This window comes from Ornithodoros turicata, chromosome 1 (assembly GCF_037126465.1).
Source record: "Ornithodoros turicata isolate Travis chromosome 1, ASM3712646v1, whole genome shotgun sequence".
NCBI lineage: Eukaryota > Metazoa > Arthropoda > Arachnida > Ixodida > Argasidae > Ornithodoros > Ornithodoros turicata.
Window position 1 is genome coordinate 162687060 of NC_088201.1, and position 22035 is coordinate 162709094.

The 22035-nt window shown below is 44.5% G+C and overlaps 1 long non-coding RNA gene across 1 annotated transcript; it reads right to left on the reverse strand.

The window, feature by feature from the left end:
- Nucleotides 1-217: 217 nt before the first annotated feature.
- Nucleotides 218-21856, reverse strand: LOC135372220 (uncharacterized). The gene is made up of 3 exons (XR_010415888.1): nucleotides 21792-21856; nucleotides 2993-3390; nucleotides 218-1031 (listed from the first exon to the last, which is right to left on the reverse strand). It is a non-coding gene; the product is annotated as an uncharacterized LOC135372220 (long non-coding RNA).
- Between the last annotated feature and the right edge of the window lie 179 nt (nucleotides 21857-22035).

A 22035-nucleotide genomic window follows, 5' to 3' on the forward strand; every position in this document is an offset into this window, starting at 1 on the left:
CTATTCCCCACTTATTTGTGCTACAATATATGCTATAGTAACTATACATTTGCATGTAGTTTTTTTTTTATTTTTTGTATATTTTTGTTTTTTTAATTTTTGGTATTTGTGTCTAAGTTTAGTTTATGTAGTACTTGCGTTCGTTAGTTTTTGCTTCATCTCATGCTATGCGTATAGCTCTGGCAATTTGTTTACCCTAATTTAGATGCAGATGACATGCAATTTGAATGCAATATTTTTAATTCAGTATTTTGCTGTCCCGTTCACTAAAAGTTTAGTGTACCCGGAAGTACCCGGAGGTACACTTGAGATGCTGACACAACATTGCGCACACAAAGCGGGGATGAGCTCTTCGAGTGAGCACACGTGACAAGCAGTAATGTAAAAACGACGCCGCCAAATATCTCTTGAACATCGCGCTGACGTGTTCCGCGAACCACTGTTGAATATACTAATCAGAAAAAGTGACACGGGCACTCATCAATGACCACGCGACAGATCATGCCCATACGAAAGGGGTACTAGGAACGGGAAGCTTAATCAGAAAAGTTCTTCCAATGGCGTCAACGCCAGAAGACATCTCGATGTAGAGGAGAGAGGCATCAGTGCACTCGCTCGGACTCAATCCGTTCCACATCATTTAATGTGCACCCTCTGGTGACGCCGTAAATGATCCTTCCGTTGGAACGCCCACCCGCAGACTGAGCACGCGACGTTCCTCTGGTCCTCGTGCACCGCATTGGAATGTCTGTCCAGGGTGTCCTTGGAGGAAAACGCGCACCCGCAGACGGAACACGTGAAGTTCCTCTGGCCCTTGTGGATCGCTACCAGATGTCTGTCCAGGGAGACCTTTTGCGAAAATCCTTTCGAGCACACTGGGCACACGTAGGGCTTCTCCCCGGTGTGTGTTCTCTCATGGACCCTGGTGCGAGCCTTGTAGTGACTGGAGTAATCGCAGAAGCTGCACCGGTGCCTCCCTGGAGGCTCCTCGGCAGCAGGCGCAGGGGGCGTGCGGGCGTGGCGGCTCACACCTGCAGGAGGAGGGACGGACTAAGTATGTCGACAAATACAAGCAAGGGGGCGGGGGGCAACGAGGCAAGGGCGACAGTCATGTGGTTACATAATTGCGCAATGTTTGCTCTGCATACCTGTTCCTTACCTGCAACACACACACACACACAGACACGTACAAGAAGAAAGAAGTAAATAAACCCAGGCCTGCTAAGCCGCATCACATGAGCGAGTTGAAAAAAAATCGGACACCCACGTGTCATAGTTGGAACTTAAAAACAACGCTTTAACAGCCGCACTTCCCCCCCTGGCGATGAAACTCCCTCAGCCCTATCTTCATCATCAAGTAGAGTAAACGTAGCTTTAAAGTTTCGTACTTTGTAGTTTAGCGATTCAACTCAGAGTCCCGCATTATTGTTTTGAACGCTATTTTTTAACTGTTGGGCTTTCAAAACTCTTTTTTTTTCTCAAACAGCCGTCAAAGACGACACCAAAAGACACCGACGAAGGCAGGAAAATATTCAGGTCTTGGACCACATGCCATCTAGACACTAAGGCCATTTGGAGCACTGTGTGGCCGGGAATTTTGTGCAGGATTCCGTCTCAAAAATAGAGGAAAGGGGTTCAATTGCTGGACTTTTAATGTTTTTTTTAACTCTCCAGTACATGCTTTTTTGTATGTGGTGAGTGTGGGAGACCCTGGGTCGTGCTAAGAGGTTGGGGGCGGCGCAGGAAAAGTTGTGGTACATGATCAGGGCAAACAGCCTCGTCTTCATCCCTAATAGCCTGCCTTCACGACTCAGCAAGCTATCTTGATGCAGTAACAGTGCACTTGTTTTGCAAGTTCACACTTTTTGCTGCCTTTACATAGTATGTGTGGTTCTCGAAGCAGCCGAGTTGGAGGAACAAGAACTCATTGCACCATGGCTAGAGATGCGAAGCCCCGGGAGAAAAAACGGAAATTTTGGGAAAAAAAAACGTTTTTTTTCCTCGTCTCCGGAAAAATTGCCAAAAATTCTTAGGCGACAAACTTCAAAAATTTAAATTTTCGTGCCTTCGATGCATTCCAACAGCCAACAGTACCTTGGGTGCCCCTAATCAGCCAGCAACCGCCAACTTAGAGCTCCGTCTGGCTGCTCCAAGCGATCGCCATCGCATCGACATAATGTCAGAGTGTCAGAGTGGACGGGTTGCTCAAATTACCTATCTCTGAGTAGACAGCAGTCTCATTGGATGCTCTACTCTGAATTTATGCCTAGAGGGTGAACACTACTAAAGTTTCTAGCTCATTGTATGCTGTGGTTTGGCCGGCAATGCTTCGACTCAGCAGTAACCGTATTTGTTTCCATTTCTTCCAACTGTTGCTTCGCGGCGCTAACATGCAATCAAAAACCATTTCTTCCAATTTTTCGGAAAAAAACCCGAAAGAAACCGGTTTTTTTTCGAGCTATTCAAAATTTCCGGAAATTTTGCATCTCTAATCATGACATCAACACCCATCAAACGAACAGTGAAAGCAGCACCCAAAGGCCAACGATAAAGTTCACATCCAGGGAACTGTCACAACTATGATGCTAAGGGTCATCTGAATAGTAAGCAAAAGATTGGAAACACCTGCCTTACATACTCTTATGCATCCAATGCGTGCACACGTTTTTCACAAAGCAACTTTGACAAATACATACATTGGTAACAACATATCATTCACATCTCAACTATGGACACAGTGTACACATTTGCAGGGTCAAAATTTGTAGCTTCTAATGCGTTTCAGTGTAAATGATATTCAACGTAAATGTCCTTCTTGTCCCTTTTCTTTTTTCGCAACGCAATGTTTTACTAACTTGCTCACTCTGCAGTTAGTAATTCTTGAAGGGACTCTTCGGATGATACCAAAATTCTCGGACAATTCCCTGTTTCCTAGGTTTTCCAGGTTGGTAGACACCCTGATCCAGAGACTCGAACCCTAACGGCTGCATACCTCATGCGAGTGGTGCTGTGGTTGATCCTCCCGTACCAGTGCACTCCCGCAGACTGAGTAAGTGCGTCTCTTCTCTCTGTCCCGTTCCCAGTGCCAGTCCGTCATGCAAGGACAACAGCAACAAGCCCGATTTTTCACTCCGAGTAGGTGCGGCTCCTCTGACGCTCGTGAACGCTTCTTGAATGCCCGTACAAGTTGCTCTGTTCCGAAAATCCCCTGAAGCACACTTGGCACACGTAGGGCCTCTCCCCGGTGTGAATCCTCTCGTGCTTCTTAACGTTGGGCGTGTGGTAACTTGAGTAACTGCAGAAGCGACACCGATGAGTCTTTCCTCTGTCGCTTTCCTAGAGACTCCTCCTGCGTGGCGAATGCGGGACCGCAATGGGAGCCGTTAACACCTGTAAGACGGAGAAACAATGCTATTAACTGGTAGGTAGGGGCAGGGGCAAGAAAAAGAGGACGAAGATACAGCAGATATCGGACAAGTAGCTCTAGACTAGGTAGCCTGCTCTCTGCTAGGTAGCCAAGATGAGCCAAACAAACAGGCAATACGAAGGGAAGTGTCCGAGGGCGAGAGCCACCGATATTTCGAACAAAGACTGTTCACTGTCACTGTTCGAAATATCGGTGGCTCTCGTCCTGAGGCTCTACCTTATCGGTTCGCTGCATCTCTCCCCGTCTATACACAAACAAATGTTTCTTTTCTTCAGAGAGCAGGGGTGCAGGAATCGTTACGCTTGCACTTGTGATTGTACTCGCTGTAACTTGCATCCTGCAGTTTCTCGTGAAACCTCTTATCGACTCCTGAAACCCCTGAAACAGTCCTGTTGAAGGCAGCGCTGACTGCCGAAATGTCGATCCCTAACTGTAAATCTACTTCTAGTACCTCCCCGTTAATAATTAATGTAATAAAAGTAGCAACTTTTTAAATCCTTATACGGCTTCCCAAGTCTCTTCCTTACTTGCAGTTAGTTGTAGTCTGTTGTACTTGTACAGCTTACTTGTTGTAGTCTGTAACAAGTATATCTCTCTGTATATACATATACATAGACTACAAGAAAGGAAGAGACTTGGGAAGCCGTATAAGGATTAAAAACAGTTGCTACTTTTATTACATTAATTATTAAGAGGGAGGTACCAGCAATAGATTTATCGTTAGGGGTCGACATTTCGGCAATCAGCGCTGCCTTCAACAGTACTAAACTTGGAAATAGGTGACAAGGGCTTTGATACGACCAAGGAGAACTCTCCTGGAAGACAGCCAACGCCCCTACAAGTGCTCAATGGACGACCAGCAAGAATGCTCCTACGACATCACCAACACCGCACCACGTTTACTGCCCCCCTCTCATTCCCCCCTTTCCCTTGTCTATAAGCCCTTGTCACCTATTTGCAAGTTTAGTCTTGTTGAAGGCAGCGCTGACTGCCGAAATGTTTGCCCTAACTGTAAATCTATTTCAACTACTTCCCCCTTAATAATTAATGTAATAAAAGTAGCAACTGTTTTTAATCCTTACATGCAGGGTGTCGAACCGAACCCGAACCGAAAACCGTACCCGAACCGTTATTTTTGCCGGAACCGAACCCGAACCCGAACCGAAATTTTCATAACACTGCTGAACCCGAACCGGAGCAGAACCCTAAAAAATAATAGCGGTAACCGGTTCGCAACAAAACGGTTCGGACATAGAAGTCAGCACACATCGAACGAAGACACATCGGTATCATCATCACGCGCCTATATCATGGATTTCAGAAATTTTCACCGAGCAGTCAGACGACGACGTATAGTAAGTATACTTTCAGCATCCTTTTAACATGTTGAAGCGCAGTTGTCCTTGTGAGCGCCGCGGCTGGCGCCCCACGCACGCGGTGATGTGGCGTCTACTCTTTAGAGACGAGGTGCCACGCGGACGAATGCAACAGGAATGGTGTAGGCCAGTTATGTAGCTCTACACGACGAATATGTGATCAAATAAGCGCCCAAGATTTCCTTTTACATGTGAGCAGTAAAAATTAAACAAGTCAGAAACATGAGAAGTAGAGAAGGAGCGTACGCAGAACGGTGCCTGTTTGATTGGTCGTGGTTTGAAAAGTAAATGTGGTTCTGCTTATTCGTAGTGCAGTTGTGTTGTGATACATTGCCTTTGTGAGGTGGATTAACTAGTACACTGCTGTGAGCTCGGGCAGAGTAAGGCTGGCAGGCTTATTTTCGACATGCTTCAGTACGGTTTCAGATCGATTCACGCTGCGCAGGCAGTGTGCCGGCAAGTACTGTCCATCTTATTAGGCTTCCTTTAAGTTTATCTTGCTGGCACTGTGCGTGTGAAAAACAGATTTTGGGAACAGAAAGTAGCGGGACAACACCGCTTCATCAGCGTGGACTCTATTTGCAATAAGTGTTCATCCATTTCATATTTCTCTCGCTAAAGAGCTACCTCACCGCTAAAGACGTCAATGCAGACAACAGCAGTAAGCTGTTTCCACGCATTTCCTGATAAAAGCAGTTTTATGGAACATATAAAACGGAAGCGTTGAACCGGTTCGCGAACCGGTTCGGGGCATCGAACCGGTTTGCGAACCGGTTCGGTTTTTGGCGTGGCCGAACCGGAACTGAACCGGAACGAAATCAAAACAACGCGAACCCGAACCCGAACCGTACCCGTATTTTTTGCGGTTCGACACCCTGCTTACATGGCTTCCCAAGTCTCTTGATTACTTGTAGTCTATTTTTTTCGCGTCCATATGTACCCAGTTATCCATACATATATATATTAGGGGTGTGCGAATATTTGAGTTCTCGAATTCGAATCGAATATCAAACGCTCGAACTATTCGATTCGCGAATCGAATATTCAATATTCGATTTTTCGAGTATTCGACTATTCCACGAATATGAACGACACAACCCGAAAGTGGGCTTCACCTGATGCTTCCCTGCATGAGGTGAAGCCTGCTTTACGAAATTGCCCTTGCTGCAGGACCCTCACAGGCGGGACGGTGTTTAGTTTAGGATAACGTTATCCAAAGTTAGTTTTGTAGACATCGCCTGTGGAAGGGGTGGCGCCCCTCCCACATGCAGTTTAGCGGTGCCAACGAGGGACTTTGATTTGATGTCTGTGAGGTTTCCTTTAAAAAGTTAGGACTCCTACAGCCCACGTACAGTACTCGTACGTACACGTACTCTTACAGCCCGTACAGCCCACGAACAAGAAGGGTGTCCTAAAGATGTCCTTTACGTCTAAAATTTCAGTGGTGCAACTTCCTAGGGCGAGTGCAAAAAAACTACAGAGTGTCCATGGCAAAGCTGAGGCAGGATCCCAATTCGTTTGTTTCACAAATGGCCTGTGGTTGTCTGAAATAATTACAGCCCCATCCGTATAACATGCTACTGCCTGACATAAAATTTTGAAATGAAGGTAACCACTCCAGTACTCCAGTAAGTGTGGGCTCACCTGAAAAGCAGGAAGCAGTCTCATGTAAAATTAAAGAGTAGGGGCTTTTAGCAGAAGATGAAAGAACTGATGTTCTGAGGCTGGAACAACATAGAAGGGGCAAATACATACAGTATGTATTTGTCCCTTCTATGTTGTTCCAGCCTCAGAACATCAGTTCTTTCATGTTCATCAGTTGCCACCTGCGTCGATCCCGTCGTATGAATGTGTGTATGAGTGAGCAAAAATGTAAGAGTAAAAGGAGGATGAGTAACAGAGAGTGCACAGTACATCATTTTACACCTTTATTTGCTCAAAAAAGGTATATTCTTATAAAAACACCATTTTCTATTCCGCAAAGGGTGCAAGAAGAGCATTACTAAAGGTGTAATATCGACATACACCACGTTTTATCCAATGTCGATCATTAAGGGTGTAAAGTGGGGTGTTGAAACAGGTGTTTACCGTCTAATACACCTTTTTACACCCCATTTGAATTGGGAATATTGTGTTAAAAATGGTGTTTTATTTCGTGAGAGAAAAAATATGCTAGTTTCACAGCTCCGCTCAGCAAGTAATACATACATACATACATACTTTATTATGGTGTCTGCAAACAGCAAAAGCCTAGAATTGCAGTGCACCCTAAATTACAAGTTGAGGTTACACAGTAAATTCAAAAACACCCTTTTGGGTATAAACCGCTTACACCTTTTTGTCCTATGGCTGGCACCCTTTTTTACACCGCATCAACTGTAACACCCTTTCAAAAAGGTGTATTGTGCAAAAAACACCTGTTTAAACACCCTTTTAGGAGGGTGTTAAACACTCTTACACCCTTTCGAAAGGGTGTAAGCTCCCGCGGCAGCATGCCGAGCCATGCGGTCCGACGTTTTTGCTTGTATGGCAACAACCACCCTAGCGACGGCACAGTTCCAGCCGTGGTTCCACACAGAACCTAAACTGGAGCGCAGCGCGTCACTGGCAACCCTCATCGTCCTAGCAACACTGTGAGTGAGCAAAAAAAAAAAGAACAATTCAAATAAAATGAAAACAAAACAGTTGGACATATGTAAGGGAAGAGGTGAAGATCGCAACATCGTAACGCCGTCCGTGCTCGTGAAATGAGCGGCGTTACGATGCTGCCATCTTCAGACGATGCCTGTAATGAGCCCGAGCACTCTCGGTAGCCTAAATTAGCGTACCAGATTGATCATATACTGAAATGCAGTTCGTTGGAGTATATTCGCTAAGCTTAGTGCGATAAAACTCATCTGTAACGGTGACGAACATGTGTCTTTGCAATTAACACGTACGCCTGTAACGAGTCAAGATATCAGCGAGCTTCCTGACATCCCTCCCTGTCAAATATTGTGTTTTCAACTCAAGCTATCGTCTATAATGTGATTACCTAGTGAGCGGAGCTATCAAGCCAATGTAATTTTTCTCTCACGAATGAAAACACCGTTTTCAACACCAGTGTATAGAAAGGGTGTATATAACGTAAACACCTTTTTCGACACCAGTGTTACTTGAAGGGTGTAAAGACAGGTGTAAACGCATAAGAACACCCTTTTTGATACAGCACTTGGTGTTATAAAGAGTGTATTTTCTCATACACCTTTTTTAGCACCCTTTTTGCGGCCTTTGGTTATCTTTGTGGAATTAAAAAAGGTGTATTTGCTTAAAAACACCTTTTTTTTACCCAGAAAGGGTGTTTTTGAATTTACTGTGTACTGAGAACCTCTCGTCTGACATGTTTAAAAGAAGGATAAAATAAGTCGATTTCAGAAGTCATTGAGTTGAAGTATAACTGAATGCGGCGGGTGGGCGACTGGCTCCCACGTATGTTGTCTACATAAAACAAGTGCATGTGTCGGACAGTGCGCGCGGGTACATGAAAACACAAAGGTCAAGTATAGATCGAGCATCCAAAAGGTTGTGAACGCATTTATATAAAAAAAATAATGTCACGGCTCGATCGGCGATCACTCAAAAGAGACCCAGAGGGAAACAACGATGAAAGATGAAAGTCACTGAGAAGGTTAGCCAGCTGTAGGGATCGAACCCACATCTTCTGGATTACCGTTCCAGGGCTCCACCAATTGAGCTAAGCTAACACGCCTCTCCAGCGACTTTCGGGGTGCGTCATCTGAAGGGACGACAAACCAGCCAATCACTCTCACTCACCCTCCTCTCTTACATTCACTCATTCATACACTCACTCTTACATTTTTTGCTCACTCATACACACATTCATACGACGGAAATCGACGCAAGCGGCACCTGTTGAACAAGAGAGAAACTGATGTTCTGAGGCTGGAACAACATAGAAGGGACAGATACAAACAAAGCCTCAATTGTCTAAGAAATCAACGATGAAAGATGAAAATCACTGAAAAGGTTAGCCAGCTGTAGGTATCAAACCCACATCTTCTGGATTACCGGTCCAGGGCTCCACCAATTGAGCTAAGCTAACACGCCTCTCCAGCGACTTTCGGGGTGCGTCATCTGAAGGGACGACAAACCAGCCAATCACTCTCACTCACCCTCCTTTCACTCTTACATTTTTGGCTCACTCATTCACACATTCATACGACGGAAATCGACGCAAGCGGCACCTGTTGAACAAGAGAGAAACTGATCTTCTGAGGCTGGAACAACATAGAAGGGACAGATACAAACAACGCCTCAATTGCCTAAGAAATCAACGATGAACCAACGAACCAAAGAATGAACGAAATGAACCAAAGAATCAACGATGATCGGTAGAGCCGTGGACCGGTAATCCAGAAGATGTGGGTTCGATCCCTACAGCTGGCTAACCTTTTCAGTGACTTTCATCTGTCATCGTTGATTTCTTAGGCAATTGAGGCTTTGTTTGTATCTGTCCCTTCTATGTTGTTCCAGCCTCAGAACATCAGTTTCTCTCTTGTTCAACAGGTGCCGCTTGCGTCGATTTCCGTCTTATGGATGTGTGTATGAGTGAGCAAAAAATGTAAGAGTGAAAGGAGGGTGAGTGAGAGTGAGTGGCTGGTTTGTCGTCCCTGATTCAGATGACGCACCCCGAAAGTCGCTGGAGAGGCATGTTAGCTTAGCTCAATTGGTAGAGCCCTGGACCGGTAAACCAGAAGATGTGGGTTCGATCCCTACAGCTGGCTAACCTTTTCAGTGACTTTCATCTTTCATCGTTGATTTCTTAGGCAATTGAGGCTTTGTTTGTATCTGTCCCTTCTATGTTGTTCCAGCCTCAGAACATCAGTTTCTCGCTTGTCCAGTGGGAAACGTTGTGACATAAGAAGGGAACCCCCCCCCCCCCTCCGGTAGGCGATAATCAAATACCTCCTCAAGACCGAGTCTAGACGAGACACATTAGAACGACCACTAGAATTCCATGCAACAGATCCAAATTCAATGACAGGCAGTAAAAGACTACTAAAAAGCACTTGTAGACAAACAGGGTCACTTAAATCTGAAGTTGTTCTACATTATAGACGATAACCTGAGTTAAAAACACAGTATTTGACAGGGAACGATGTTAGGTATTTAGTTGATTACTTTGACTCGTTGCAAGCGTGGGTGTTAATTGCAAAAACGCATTCCCGTCACCGCTACAAACGTTTCCCGCCCCACAACATGTAACGAACGTGCCCCAACAAATTGTATTTCAGTATATGATCCATCCCACACGTCAATATAGGCTACTGAGGGTGCCCGAGGTCTCTTCAAGCCTTGGCACTCAAGTTGGTCACACAGTGTTACCAAGCTAACGAGGCGTGCCTGCGACGCATTGCGCTCCGGTTTAAGTTCTACGATGGAACCACGGCTGGAAGTCTGCCATGTTCAGGGTGGTGCTTGCCATAGAAGCAAGAACGTCGAACTGTATGTCTCGGCCATTGGTCTCGGCATGCTGCCGCAGAAGCTTCTATTACACTAGCTACTTGCGAGGGAATATTTGCCAGCAAACAATTCCATGATGAAAGGTGTTTTCAATAGAATACTCCCGGTTTAAGGGTGTTTTTGTTTTTAAACGTCCATTGTAACAGAACAGTGTATTAGAAAACACCCATCATTTGAATGTAAAGGCAACACCAAAAAGGTGTGCGCCATGGGACAAGCCATTTACACCAAGAAAGTGTAAAAAAGTTTACTGTGTGGCTGGTTTGTCCCTTCAGATGATGCACCTTGGAAATCGCTGAGAAGGTGTGTTAGCTTAGCTCAATCGGTAGAGCCCTGGAGCCTTGTTTGTATCTGTCCCTTCTATGTTGTTCCAGCCTCAGAACATCAGTTTCTCTCTTGTTCAACAGATGCCGCTTGCGTCGATTTCCGTCGTATGAATGTGTGTATGAGTGAGCAAAAAATGTAAGAGTGAAAGGAGGGTGAGTGAGAGTGATTGGCTGGTTTGTCGTCCCTTCAGATGACGCACCCCGAAAGTCGCTGGAGAGGCGTGTTAGCTTAGCTCAATTGGTGGAGCCCTGGACCGGTAATCCTGAAGATGTGGGTTCGAGTCCTACGGCTAGCTAACCTTTTCAGTGACTTTCATTTTTCATCGTTTAGCAGAAGAATTGCACGTCTCTCTTGTGACAGTTAATGCCAGAAAAATTACACTAAAGCCATGGGCTACAAAATGGAAACTTTTAGTGCGAAAGTAGCATATTGTAAATTTTGCACGAATATTCGATATTCGATTTGGTATTCAGAATTTTTTCCTCCATTCGATTCGATATTCGATTCGAGTTCAAATATTCGGATTCGCACACCCCTAATATATATGTATATATAATTATAATTATATATATAATGTATAATATATAATTCACTGGCTTGCACACTGGCATTGAGGAATGCTCAGTCACACTCCCAGGTGTATATCGCTCGCTTAGCGACCCCTGGTTTACCAATTGCGAACGATGCGCAGCTACCCAAAGCTGACGAGCCGCAGAAACGGCGAAACACGTGTCCTCTGGTGCTGTGGCATCGTTCCATGAGTATATATATATATATAATGTTTAAATGAAGGAATGCGGTTGACCACGAAAAATGAAGGTATTCAATAAGGATCCGAAGTGGAGACAGTGCTTCTACAGGACAAGGTATAAAAGGGGAACTTTATTATTAAAAACTAAGAGGGGGTACTCGACGTTTCGACAGCAGCGCAGTCTTCAAGACAGCGCTGCTGTCTCTCTCTCTTACCCCCTCTTACCACAGTGAAGACAGTGAAGTATACTACGGAAAATTGATAGCTCCGTATACTAGCTCCGGCTATGTTTTTCCTACAGGGAAAACAATAGCCGGAGTTTGACTTACAAACATATGCTATACGTGTAGCCAAAGAGCTCCAGCTATTTTTTCCCTAGTATAACACACTGGCATAACACACATATATATATATATATGTTTGTATGTTAAAGCGGTTAATATATCACACGGCCGCGAAGTTGAATAAAAGTAAAATAATAAGACGTGCACAACAGGTTACAGGAAAGTTAACAAAACTTATTTATTTAATAGATAATTTAACACATAGATTATAATGTGTTATGAAACGTTTAAAATAACATGGATGTTTCGGCAGCGGCGCTGTCTTCGTCAGGACAAAAGAGGTACAAGGGTTGTACATTGCTTAAATCGGTTCGGTAAGTGACGTCACAATGGGTGCAAGTATGCCACGTGGAAGTTGTCCGTGAGTCATATTCTGGAACATTCCGCAGGGTCAAGTCCGGGTGGTGATGCCATTCTTCTTTGGGCACCAACTAAGGGTGAACCGTACTGAGGCCTTAGCTGAAAAAAAAAGAGGAAAAATAAAAGGAAAAAAAGGAAATTATATCCCGTCTAGGCGACCAGATTCCTTACTGTTGAAAGTACACCGGGATCTTCGTTAATGATTGATTAGAATTTGTAAATGAGGTAAGACTCGCGTTGTTCCCTGTCCCTATCGGAGCTAAAGTTTCATTGAAGAATAAAAAGGGCGACATCATTTATTGAATGACCAGGTTGTTTGAAATGACGAGAAACAGGAAGTTTTAGCTTTTTGTTAACATCCGACCAGTGGTTGTTGAACCTGATGCGAAAAGATGTTTTGATTTGACCTAAGTATTGTGCCTGACACGCGTTGCACTGAATGGCATAAATGACGTTGAATGAATTAGAGTCCAAGTCACCATGAATTTTGATGAAGAAACTAGACTTTGTGCTCTTAAGCACGTGGGCACTTTGCATTAGTTTGCATATTTGACATATGCGGCCATTGCACGGATGGCAGTCTGCTGTCGGACTTGTTGGTCGGTTTACTTTGGAGCTGACTAGATTATCATGGAGGTTTTGCGTGCGCCTGTAGGTCACACTTGGGGGCTCCTGGAAGATCTGTCCCATGCGCTCTGACTGACGAAGAATACTGTGGTGGCGGTCAAGTATACCGTTGATGTTTGAAACATTGTTGGCGACTGATGAATGTTTGCTTAAGTTGGTTCACATATCTGTCCAGATCACTGTCGCTGGAGCAGATGCGTCTATAACGAAGTGCCTAGCTGTAGGGGACAGCAAGTTTAGTGTGCAGCGGGTGGCAACTATTGTAAGCTAGGTAGTGCTGGTAGTCCGCAGATTTACGGAACAGCTCCGTAGTTAGGACCCCGTCCGTTAACTTCACCTGGACATCCAGGAAGTAAGCAGTTAGAGCTGAGTAAGAATGGGTGAATTTGATAGCTGGATGTGCCGGATGGCTAAAATCGCTAATGAATATATTTAGGTCGTCCTCCGAATATGCCAAGCTATAAAGATATCGTCTAGAAAACGCTTGCAGAACGTCGGCTTTTTCTCGCGTTGGAACAGAAATGCCTCTTCCAGATCACCCATAAAAATGTTTGCAAAATTTCGTGCCTTCTTAGTGCCCATAGCCGTGCCTCTGACTTGCAAGTAATGTTTACCATCAAATTCGAAGTTATTTTTCAGAATACGGTTAAGGAACGTGAATAGAACAGAAGGATCGTATGAGTTGTCCGAATATTTTAAAAACTGCAGCAATGCCATCTTCGTGGGGGATGTTGGTATAGAGGGAAGAAACGTCTAGCGTGACCAGCAAACTTGAAGGAGGAGGTTGACATTGACTTAATACTTCCAGGAAGTGATTTGTATCTTTCGTGTAGGATGGATTTTTTTTTTTTTTTTTTGGGGGGGGGGGGGGTATATCTTTGAGAAGATAATCTACAAAGCTGGAAATATTTTCGGTAGCTGTACCGTGACTCGAAACTATGGGGCGGCCTGGGTTCCCAGGTTAATGAATCTTGGGGAGCATGTAAAATCTGCCTGGCACGGAATCTCTAGCGAGTAAGTATTCGTACAGGGTGGAGTCTATCATTTTGCTGGTTTTCAGATCTTTCAGGTTACGGATAATATTCGCAGTGATCTCTACCGTAGGGTCAGCTTCAAGGACTTTGTAAAATTGATGTGCAAGATAACTGCCGAATACCCTCGTTAATACAATCCGTTTTGTTCATTACTACAATTGCACGACCTTTATCTGTTTTTTTTTAATAACCAGATCATCACGTTTTTGAAGGTCGTAAAGTCTACTGTGTTCAGCTGGCGATAAATTTGACTTTGATTTACGATTGGATGAATGGCTGTACGCGTTAATAATATCATTTTGGACTGCGCGTACATACATATCCAGGGCTTTATCAAGGTTTTGCCGTCTGATGTCAAACTGGACGGCTGTTTGAAAGGGTTGTAGCCTGACTTGGACTTGTCATGGAAGTATTACTTGAGGCGTAAGCGGCGGGCGAAGTTATCTAAATCTATGTGAAGTTGATATTCATTAACTTATTGTTGCTGGGACAATATGAGAGGCCATGGCTGAGTAAATACATTTCGGAATCAGTGGGACTATGGGTTGACAAGTTAACGACATTATGAGACTTAGGGCATTCGAGATTGCCGGGATCAGTGGAGGCGGCGTCTTGATTTTGATTAATAATAGTGTGCTGGGCCTGTGATGACGTACTAGTAATTTGAACAATACTTATCGGGTGACCATCCTGAAATGTTGCTTTAAGCCCAGTATGTGCAACCTGGCTTACTTCGTCCCCGGCGAGCTTTTTACGTTTACTGCAGTGCACGGCTTCTTCCCTGTTCTTAGCAAAGCGTGCTGAATCTGAGTTATTGTTGTCACCAAGAGCGGTTTTATCGCGAATAATAATTTTAGCTTCGTGAGAAAATTGGCAGATAGCGTCATCACAATGGGATAATAACACATCGGTTGACGCGGTAGAGGTATTGTTGAGAATCTCGTTCCACTGATCTTGGTGCTCATTTTTGAGGAGGAACGTGGGTTTAAGGTTGATAGCAAGTTCTTTGGGAATTTTGTGTTGCTTGTAGAGTTGTAGACTTTGACATAACTTGTCATCAAGTCGGAATGACACGTTTTGTATGTATATATGTATGAATATATACTCATATACAAAACGTGTCATTCTGACTTTATAAAAAAACGGGAACGACGGAAAACACTAGGTAAACGGCATTTGTGTGGCAACTAAATTTGACACTTTGCAAAAATATTTATTTGATTTTCATTAAAAGAAATTGAATTAGTTTAATTGAACTCTAAAATTTCCGAAGTCAACCTAAGGTTTCTTTTATTTATTTATTTTTTGCAGAATTCGAGAGCCCAGTAGCAAACTTCGTCAGATCCACCAAGAAACCCGCTCGATATTGCAAATGGAACCGCCAAAAAAAAGTCCCGAAACTGAGGCTTCAAACTTTCGGGTTTTCAACGGTGCACCAAGTCAGTCGCAAAGATACACGGAGAGGAAGACATGCTCCTGCAAAAGAAGGCTGAGGCTGGCGATCGTGTTTCCATGGAAAGCCGCAACGCGAGTGTGAAAAAAGGTCCATTGCATTGGTGACTCATTTCTATCCAACTGCTTATTATTATTACTATTTATTATTATTTATAAATACAGCCAGCTGCTTGTTAGCAGCCAAAGCAGGGGTGGGAACATACATTGTAAAGCTTACAGCAACTAAAACGAGCACTTCAGTACAAAAAAAAAAACACACCAATAACCACCACCAAGAAGAAGATACACTCAAAACAAGAATCTTTTGTGGAAAGTAATTACAGCTGATCACCAACGACAGCTAAAAATGCATCCACGGATGTTGCATGTACTGCGTCTTCAGGAAGACAGTTCCAGTCAGTTGTGGTTCGTGAAAAGAAACTGTATTTAAAGGAGTCTGTCCTAGGAATTTCTGTTCTGAACTGCAAACGGTGTGATCGAGTTCGACAATGTGAAGCCCTTCCAACGTAATGGTCAATATTAATCTTGTATTTCCCTTGGACAAGCTCATAAAAAAAATTTAATCTATTAATCTTTCGTCTTCTAACCAATGAGTCGAGTCCAGCTAATTCGTACATACAAGTAATGGATGAGCTAGGGCTATATTGATTGCAAATGAATCGTAAGGCTCTCTTTTGGATGGCTTCGAGTTTATCAATATTAGTGGTAAGGGAAGAAAAGAAGCGTATACGAAGAGGGGAGTCAAGTCCTGTAGATCACATAAACAAAATACAGAAACAGACACTGAAGATTTTTGTTTAAGTTTAATTTGTACAAGCTTTCGCGTGGAGGTCCACGCTTCCTCAGGTACATGAGGAAGCGTGGACCTCCACGCGAAAGCTTGTACAAATTAAACCTAAACAAAAATCTTCAGTGTCGGTTTCTGTATTTTGTTAATATCAGTGGTAGTAAAAGGGTCCCATACGGGAGAAGCATACTCTAATATCGGTCGTACACAAGTTTTGTAAGCGGCTAGCTTTGTATCAGGGGTAGCGTGCTTTAAATTTCGTTTCAAGAACCACAACCTATGAGATTCCTTTCGATAATTTTTTTTCGATATGGGAATTCCAGGTCAAATCATTCGTGATGTTAATCCCTAAATAGGTGTAGCTATTAACAAAATTGACAGCCCTGCCGTCGATTTCATACGTGTACCGTAAAGGATCACTCTGTCTTGACACAGTCATAACCGCACATTTTTGTACATTGAGGTCCATACTTCTCTTATTGGTTCATACTTGTAGATAGACAGCCAAGGCTCATTCAGAAGGCTCATTCATTGCTGAATATTACAAAACACGAATAAAACAGCCTACATCAACATGCCGCCGCCTCCTGCTGTTCACGCTCCTCATAACCACAGTTGCTAATGAGAAATAATAAAAAAACTGTCCAGGGTACGGTGTACACATCTCAGAACACACTCTATCCACCCACACGAGTAAAGTTGCCTTCGCCTGGTTGCATGCGTGCGTTAGGTGAAGCATACCCCTGTGAACAAGCTTAGGATCGTTTTTCCTACAGTGCGTGCTTTGCAGTTCAACATAAAAATTGATTTCAATGGCTCTCAAGGAGAATGGCAAAGAAAATCCACAAATGATGCTATGGAGTGAGGCGCGTTCATTCGTTAGAAGGAATTTTGTCACAGATATTGCGCTCCAACGTGCCCACAAAAAATAAATAAATAAATAAACATTCAATGTGTATTAAACAGAGCGCAAAAAACTCATCGTGATGCCATGCATCGAAGGCCACAGCCACAGGCGTTGGAAATAAAAAAAGCTGAGCAGGAAGAAGCTCGTGATCGAAAAAACATCGATACTCGATGCTGTGCAGAGAAGCTGGTTCGAGAGAAAAACAATTTGGATAATTCCTTGAGTCTGATTCAAAAAAAATTTGGAGGTTCCTCTCTCCTACGCACAACACCATCAGTAAGTTGTTGATAAATGATTGTATTGTCACTGATAAAGTCGAAATGTGCAACCATATGAATGAGTATTTTTGCTCCGTATTCACACGTGATGACGGTGGTCGGCCAACTTTTCCGGCACCTGACCTTTGTTACGTTCCTGACATTGTTTTATCACGAGAAGGGATTTTCAACTCCTTGCTTAGCATAAATGGCAAAAAGGCGTGTGGACTAGATGGCATCCCAAATCAATTTCTCTTGCGCTACGCAGAGTGGTGTAGTTTCTATCTTGACATCATTTTTAGGAAGTCAATTGAGACAGCGAAGGTTCCGAGACAGTGGAAGCAAGCAAAAATTGTGCCTGTCCCAAAGTCTGGAGATATGCTCAAAGCATCTAATTATCGTCCGGTGTCACTGTTAACTACGTGTGGTAAAATTTTAGAACACTGTATCCATAAACACCTGGTGACATCTCTTGAAGAAAACAATTTTTTCACACCAGCACAACATGGTTTCCGCCAAGGTGTTTCTACTACAACCCAGTTATTAGAAACAGTTCACAATCTTGCGGCAACAATTAATTCACGGGGGCAGTCTGATATAATTTTCTTGGATTTGACCACCTTTCTTCTTTTTGGCGAGAACCCCTAACATTCCACGTGGCTATTTTTATACAGCCGTCGTTCACCATCATGAAAGAGAGTAAAGAAATTCTACTTATAAGAGTGATTAACATGTTAAGGGAAAGAAGTTTTTTTTTTTTGCAATAAGGTGTCTTGTAAGTATTCACCATCATCATCTGCAACAAGCGTATCAGCTGATGTGTCCCATGCCAGGCTTTGGTAGCTATCATCGTTTGAATCACTTGTGTTTAATTCCGTCGATCCAGCCCTGTTTGAGTTCGCGTTCGAATCTCAGCCTTATCGCTAGATTGTTCTGAGCTTCCTTCCTCGATGTTATCTGTCTTTTCCTTGAATTGTTTAGCCGCCGGCGACTTATCATCACTCTCTGATTCTGTTTCGCTTGAAAGTTGGGGCATGTGCTCGTAATTTTCAATGAAGGCGGTCGTCGCTGCTATTGATGGCTTTTGCTTTGTTCCTTTTTGTTTTTTTCTACGTACTCTTTTCTTTTTTAGTTTCGGTGTCCCCTGGCTGATTGCATATTCAACCGGGACAGTCTCGCTTTCTTCACTGGTTATACCTCTAATAGGCTCAACGTCGCGCTCTACCCTTGTAGTTGGGGCATTGCTTGCATATGCTTCACCGCCTGCGGTACCCAAAGGTGCCCCCTCAAAAGTAAACTGCACCTTCTGTAAATCAAGCGGTTGTTCGGTGATAGGCGGTGAACTTCGAGGTTCCTTCACTGGCAGTTGCCCCTCTTGTATATCAAGTAGGATAACAAGTGTTTTTTCTCTTTTTCCTGTTCATCGTTGTTGACGGGTTTGCCGACACCTCGTCATTATCTCGTGGTCTAAGTAGGGGCCATGAATTTTCGTCTAGATGTAGTTCGTCACTAACGGGGGGGATATGTTTATTAAGAAAAAAAGAAAGGAAAGGTTAGCCAGGCAAAGAGCCGGCTTGCTATTCCGAAAAAGAAAGGGGGAAGGGGCAAACGAAAAAGAAAAGGAAGGAAAAAGAAAAAGGGGGATCGAAACAGAGGAAAGAAAGAAAAACAAAAAGCAACAAAGAAAGGAAAGGGAAAGAAAACAAGAAACAAAAAGAAAGGAAAGGAAAAGAAAAGAGAAACGAAAGGAAAGAAAGGAGAAACACAAAGAAAGAAAAGAGAAACACAAAGAAAGAAAAGAGAAACACAAAGAAAGAGAAGAGAAACACAAAGAAAGAAAAGAGGAACAGAAAGAAAGAAAAGAGAAACAGAAAGAAAGAAAAGGGAAACAGAAAGAAAGAAAAGAGAAACAAAAAGAAAGAAGAGAATAAACACTAGCACAATGTTACAGGCAGTTCACGAGTCCTGAGACTCGGAGAAAACCGAGGAGAGCGGCAGTGACAGCCCACTGGTTGGGGTGCAAGACGGGGCCAAGAAGAGCGGCCAACGAAAAGTCGTTACAACCAATCTGGAGCAGACGGCAACGGAGGGTGTCCCTATGTTGAAGGTGCTGCTGGCAATACAGGAGTTGGTGTGGGATGTCCGCTTCCACTCCACAGACATTACAGTTTGGTGAATTTAGCCGACCCATCTTGAAGAGAAGTGAGGGTGTACGGGCAACATTGAGACGTAGGCGGTGGAGAAGGGATTCTTCTTTACGGCTGCGGTGGCAAGTGATGACGAACTCCATCAATGGGTCGATAGACCGTAGGAATGAGTTGTAAGTCGTTGTTTCGGCACGGAACTGCTGAGCACATGTGGCACACCGACGGCGTATGTATAGACGGCATGTTGAGGCTGTAAGCGGCAGAGGTGCCAGGGCCGAAGTGTCATCAGACCCAGCGCGTCTCGCTACTGCGTCTGCTCGGGTATTTCCATACACGCCTACGTGGCCAGGGACCCATTGAAACGTGATGTTGTAACCAGTGGCGAAGAGTTCATTGAATTTTTGAAGCGTCATGGTATGCAAATCGCTTATTATGCTGGGGCGAGATGACGACAACATATCTAGTGATGCCTTGCTGTCTGTAAGAATGACCCACGTTCCGTGCCCGGATTCTGTAATATGCTCCAGTGCTGCCAGGATACCAAACAGTTCGGCTTCTGTCGAGGACACTGTATAGGGGAGTTTGAAACCGTGGCCCAGGTCTTCATCCGGAATGTAGAAAGCCGCGCTCGAACTACCTTCGGTTACCGAGCCATCTGTGTATATATGGCGACTTAGTCGATGTGTTGAGGCGAGGTGCTCCAGTGTGAGCTGGTGGGCCACGACTGTGGGGACGTCTTTCTTGCGTTGGAGTCCAGGGATGTTAGAGTGAATACAGGGTCTTTCAAGAGTCCACATCGCCGGTGCATAGGATGGTGTAGACGCGGGAGATGGAATGCTCCCTTTCAGGCGGGCAATGGCACTGCCGAAAGCAGACGCCGGGCAGTCCTCATCAATGCGACAAAGAGAGTGGAGCGGGTGCCGTGTAATGTAGCGTGTATAAGCGCGGAGGGTATCACCATCCCGCAGTATGTGAACCGGCTGCTCTCGCGCCTCTGCCAAGACAGAATACGTCTCCGTTGTCCTGGGGACTCCCAAACAGACACGGAGACTACGGGCCTGGATGTTGAGCAGTTCCTGTTCTTGGGTTCGACTTAGACCATGCAGGATGGGTAAGCTGTACCGCAATGTCCCCAACACCAGGGCCTGATGGACACGATAGAGGTCAGAACATGACGGGCCCCAGGATGCACCAGCAATACGCCTGAGTACATTTACCAAACCGTTTGCCTTGGTAGCAAGCAGCTTCACATGCTGGGACCACGTCAGGCCACGGTCAATTGTAATCCCCAGGTATCGGCAGGTCGTGACAAAGGTCAGGGGTGAGCCATCAATGAAAAGCGGGTACTTATGAAATGATCTTCGTGAGAATGCCATGGCTACTGTCTTGCTAGGCGAGACAACCAAGCCGCGGTGCAAAAGGTATCTTGAAATGATGTCTAATGAACCTTGTAGTCGGCGTTGGATCGTATCACGCCGAACGGCGGAAGTCCAGATACATACGTCGTCAGCATATATTGTAATGTGAGTGTGATTATGAAGCTGCGCAGGAAGAGAAGCCATAATGATATTGAATAATAACGGGTTTTTCATTTGTCTGTTCATTACTTGCGCCATTGATTGGCACATCTTTGTGTTGTTCATTGTTGTCGATTTCATTTACGTTTTTGGTTCCGGTTTCAGGTGGTACCGCGACTTCATCCTCGAGATCTGTAGTGTCTGGAATGACGTCGAGTGCGGGCACCAGTACCTTCGTGTAGCCCAAGGGCGCTGCAAAGGTCTTCTGCCGACACTCGGCTACCGGGTGATCGCCTCGACATTGCGGGCAGGGGTCAGTGCACGACGCGTGACCGAATATTCCACAACGTGTACATTTTGGTGTGTTACAATTACTATTTAGATGACCCTGCCGTCCACACTTCCGGCACACCCGAGTGACTCCCTGGTACTCGCACTGGACGACAAAGCTGCGGTTCCCGATGTTGACCTTTAGGTAATTTGGGACGCTTTTTTCCATTTCCATGTAAACTTGACAGATGCCAATCCCCATTGCTTGTGCTTTTTATACATGGCCTTTTCTACTTTTACAACTTTTCTATACTGTGCCAACGCACTTTCCAAGAAGCTACTCTGTTCATCTACAGGGTAGTAAAACTGTAAAAGCTGTTCGGTATCCTAAATAGTTCAGGCTATATTCTGTCCCTCTAACCACTATGGTAGGATCTTTTGCCGAGTCCTGGACGATCTTTTCACTGTTTGTTTTAATTTCATAGCGGCCGAAGCCCTAGTGAGACACTCTTTCATAGTCCTCATACCTTCTCTTGGTTACAAATGCCTCCGCGATGTCATCAGTATGACTCCTCGTGGTAGGGCAATAGTAAAAACCAGCGGCCTGACCGCCCTCATCTGGTTCATTTTAGTCTACTAGAGCGAAAAACGACTAGGAAAATAAATACCAAAAACTACTTACCGATTTACGTTGTTTAGTGGTGTTAATCCAGCGTCGTCAATCCGTTAGTAGCACTGTCTTCGCACCACAACACGAAAACCAAGTCTTTTCTCGGAAAAACGCAGGTGGGCGGCTGTCGCGCCTAGCATGAACAGCGCCAACAAATATCAGAAGGACGATAAACACTCAAATCGCTGCACCCGGAAACTTGAAAGAACGGGCAACCAACAGATAAGCTACGCTTGAGATTTAGGCGGCTCTTTGC